We start from the raw sequence: 4,887 nt of genomic DNA on the forward strand, positions 1-4,887 counted from the left end.
AATGAGAGCTTAACTGTTGTGCCACTAGGGCTCTTTGCTGACTTGGAGTAGCACAGTCTTTCTGGAGAGTGATTTGTCTATATATAACAAGGCAAACTCAGTCTGGTGGGAATATAAATTAAGACAAACTTTCTAGTCGGCAATGTGCCAGCTTATAGTTTTTAAATACGTATACCTTCTGACCTACATATCAGAGTATAGTCAAAGAAAATAATTAGAGTGGCAAAAAACCACGAAACTATAAGAATGTTCATCAATGGGTCGTTTATAATAGAAAGTAATTGAAAAAAATCCAAATTCCCAATAGAAAAACGGTATGTCTGTGCAATGAAACATTATGCAGCCATTACAAAAAATGAATAAGCAGCCTGTTCCTCTCTTGGTTTCCATGACATCACACTATTCCGGGTTTGTTTGTTTTTTTCTCTATTTTACTGGTCCTCTATTTCAGTATCCCTTGCTGGATCCTCCTTCTGCAAATGTATAAATTCTGTAGGGTTCTTCTCATCTCCATCCACATTCTCCCAGGAGAATGTTTAACACATAGATTGCTATCACTTTAAATACCATCTATAAGCTGACAACTTCCAAATGTATATCTAAAGCATGGACTTGTTTTCTTGGATGACTCGAGAAGCATCTCAAATTTATGTCGAAAAGAGAAGTCTTGATAGTCCCCCTAAACTTGTTTTCTACTACAACCCTCACGTAAAGGCACACCATCCACCCATGTGCCCACGCCTAAAGCCTGCGAATCAACCTGTTCCTCCTTCCCCTTACCCCTTCATACTCATTTCATCTAGCAAACACTATCATTTACATATATATATATGTATATGTATATACATACACACACACACACACATATAGAGAGAGAGAAAGAGAGCCCTGGTGGCGCAGTGATTAGGTGTTCGGCTGCTAACCAAAAGGAAGGCAGTTTGAATCTACCAGCTGCTCCTTGGAAACCCTAGGGGGCAGTTCTACTCTGTTCTGTAGGGTCCCTATGAGTCGGAATCAACTCAACAGCAGTGGGTTTGATTGTTTTGTTGTTGTTGTTGTTTGTTTTATATATATATATACACACATATGTGTGTGTGTATATATATATATATTCCATATCCAAAATATATCTAGGCTGCTTACAGATTAAAAAGAAAAAAACAGAAACATGATACAGCACATAAACATGCAGTTAACTGAAGTTGTTGTTGCGTGCTGTCAATTCCGACTCACAGTGACCATATAGGTCAGGGTAGAACTGCCCCCTTAGGGTTTCCTAGGTTTCTTGTAAATCTTTACAGGAGCAGATCACCATATCTTTTCTCCAAAGAGCCAGGGCTCCTTAGTTAACTGAAGAGGAACCCCAAACGGCCAATAAATTTCACTAGTTACAGGTAAATGCAAATGTAACAATGAAATAAGACTTCAAACTATCACAGTTGCAAAATAAAAGTTATTCATACCTAGGGTTGATGAGGAGATAGGAGAAGAGGACCTCTGGGACATTGCTAAAGAGCAATTCAGCAATATTGACTAAAGTCAATGGCGCATGCCCAAGACCCAGTAACTGCCCAGTAACTTTTTGTATATCCCTATTTAGGCCCAAGGAAATCCTGGTGGTTTCTGGTTAGGTGCTACAGCTGCTAATCAAAAGGTCGGCAGTTTGAGTCCACCAGGAGCTCCTTGGAAACTCTATGGGGCAGTTCTACTCTGTCGTATAGGGTCACTATGAGTCGAAATCGACTTGACGGCAATGGTTTTTTTGTTGTTTGTTTTTTTTAATATAGGCCCAAACATAGGTGTATAAGAGTGTTTACTACAACACAGCTTGTAATAACCAACCTGGAAATGGCCTAATATCTATCAATAAGGACATCGATAAATAAACATGCACACAATGGAATATTACAGTTAGAATGAGTCGAGTAGATCCCCATGGATATTGAAAATGACGCTGAGTAAAAAGTGTAAGTTGCAGAAGGCTAAATAATAATAGCTAACGTTTACTGAATACTGGTTCAATCCACTGTTCTAAATGCTGTCACACATATTAACTCATTCAATCCTCCTAACATACTTATCAGCGAACTGCTATGATTATCCCATTTTATAGATGAGAAGATGGAGCCAAAGAGTGCTTTTTAAATACCCTGCTCGAGGTCACACAACTAGTAAGCGGAGCAGCCAGGATTTTTATTTTTTACATGTCGCCTTTTATTGCTATCTATATTTTTTATAAAAGCATTATTGAGATATAATTTATATACCATAAAATTCATTCTTTCAAATTATACAATTTGGTGGGTTTTAGTATGTCGAAGAGTGGCAACCATCACCACTACCTAATTTTCTAACATTTCATCACCCCTAAAAGAGACCCCTAGCAACCAGAATTTAAACCCAGGAAATATGTCTCTAAATTCAGCCTCATAATGTACAGTATGATGCCATTTATGTATAAATTTTTAAAGATACAAAATACCATATGTTGTTTATGACACATACATTTGTAGTGAAAATACAGATGAAAAGGATATCTGATTTTAAAAGAGTGACTATTTCTGGAAAGAGAGAGAGGAGAAAGGGATCAGAAAGGGTTACAAATAGGAATTTAACTGTATTTGTAATTTTTATTTCCTTAAAAAAAGCAATTCTACACAACAATTGGTCTCTACTTGCCTGGAGCAGTAGAGCAAAGAGAGTCCAGAATAGGAACAGGAAATGGAATGTGTGGCTAATTGCCTCCAGGAGCAACTGCCTCCTTTGCCAAGAGGCCAAAAAGAACCGGATGGTGCCAGGCTACCATTACTGAATATTTTGATCAAAGAGTCTATAGAAGAATCCTGATCAAAAGAGGAAAAATGAAGAACAGGATTTCAGATTCTCATAAATTTCAGACTTTCTGGTGCCATGGAAGCTGGATGAACCCCTGAAACAACTGCCCTGAGATAATCTTTAAACCTTACACCAAAAATATCCCCTGAAGTCTTCTTAAAACCAAACGAATAGCTTAACTAGTAAAAAATGTCTGCCTTGAGCATTATGCTCTTTTAAGAACTATCTATTTGGGATCAAATGGACAACAACAACTCAAAAGATTAGATAGGAACCTTAGGGGGCAGTGAGTTTATGTTAACGGGGAAGGAACAATTCAGAAAAGGAGGGTGAGAAAGGTTGCACAACTTGAAGAATGTAATCCGTGTCACTGAATTGTACATGTAGAAACTGTTGAATTGGTATATGTTTTGCTGTGCATATTCTCAACAACAACAAAATAAAATTCAAGAAAAAAGAAAAGCAATTCTAGGCAAATGTTTAGAGACTAAAGTTCATTAGTGGTTACCAGGGGCAGGAAGGATGGGGAAAGGAAGAGTTGTTGCTTAGAGGACACTGAGTTTCTGTTAAGGGTAATGAAAAAACTTGGAAACCAGTACTGGTAATGGTTGCACAACATGAGAACATAATTAATGTCATTGAATTGTACACAAAAAAATGTTGAAATGACCAATGTTATGTTATATGTATATTTTGCCATAATTAAAAAAAGAAAAGCAATTCTCAAGCAAATATAGCTTTTTGTCAGCAGTTGTCAAATTTTGGTGTGGAAACATCAGTGTTTATTTACATTATCTTTCTTCATTTCAATAAAGCAAGATCTGAGATAGAAATGAGAAGGCACACTGCAGTGGATGACCAGAGAAAACCCATTCAAGCGGGTTTCTCTGGAGCTGTCACTTGAATTATGAAGTGTCATCCAGGCGTAGTTCTGCTGTACATAAAGTCCCTGAGTCAGAACCGACTCGATGGCACCTAACATCATCATCCATGAGAAGACCTGAGCAGAAGGTGCCCCAGGCAGAAAGTAAGTGCAAGGGCCCTGGAGTAGGAATGAGTCTGGTGTGTTTTAAAGAAAGAAGGCAGATCAGGAGAGAACAAAAAAGTTAGTAGGCCTTGTGGAAGGTCAGGCTTTTCACTGCTCTTAGATCAAAATTCTGACTCCTCATCATGGCCAAGGCCTTTCAAGAGCTGACCCCTGCCTTCCTTGCCAGTCTCATCTCAGCTCATGCCCCTCTCCCAGTGGTGTAAGGTACCTCACTGATGAATGGGCCAGAAAAGTAAGACCTACAACTTAAGCATCCAAGAAAGAGTGCCAGAGCAGAGATGGGGATTGTTCTTGAGTTCACATAACCTGGTGAGCAATGACAGTGAGCTGCTCAAGAAGGACAGAAATTCTGGTGACTGGCTCAACAACTGGTGGCTAAATGGATGCATAGAGGTCCTCACCCACTGTCTTAGGTATCTAGTGCTGCTATTAACAGAAATACCACAAGTGGGTGGCTTTAATATACTGAAATTTATTTTCTCACAGTTTAGGAGGCTAAAAGTTTGAATTTAGGGTGCTAGCTCTAGGGGGAAGGCTCTCTCTCTGCCAGCTCTAGAGGAAGGTCCTTGTCACTTTGAGCATCTGCTCCTGGGTGATCTTTATGTGGCTTGGCATCTCTCTTCCCCCACCTCTGCTTCTCTCACTTGTTTAATTTCTTTTGTACGCAGGGTTGATTTGAGTAGGGACCATCTTTTTTGTGTGAATTTGAATTTTGTTCTACATTTTCCTGCCACTCTGTCTGGGACCCTCTGGAAGGCACCTAATAACAACAATGTATCTCAAAAGCGATTGATTTAAGACACGCTCTATACAAATCCTATCTCATTAACAAAGATAACCCATTCCCAAATGGGATTATAATCACAGGCATAGAGGTTAGGATTTAGAACACATATTTTTGGGGAACACAATTCAATCTGTAACATTCCACCCTTTGGTCCCCCAAAATTCTTTTCTTTAAATTTTATTTATTTTGTGCTTTAGGTGAAAGTTTAAAGAGGAAA

The sequence above is a fragment of the Trichechus manatus genome, unplaced genomic scaffold (genome assembly GCF_000243295.1).
Source record: "Trichechus manatus latirostris isolate Lorelei unplaced genomic scaffold, TriManLat1.0 scaffold00077, whole genome shotgun sequence".
Lineage (NCBI taxonomy): Eukaryota > Metazoa > Chordata > Mammalia > Sirenia > Trichechidae > Trichechus > Trichechus manatus.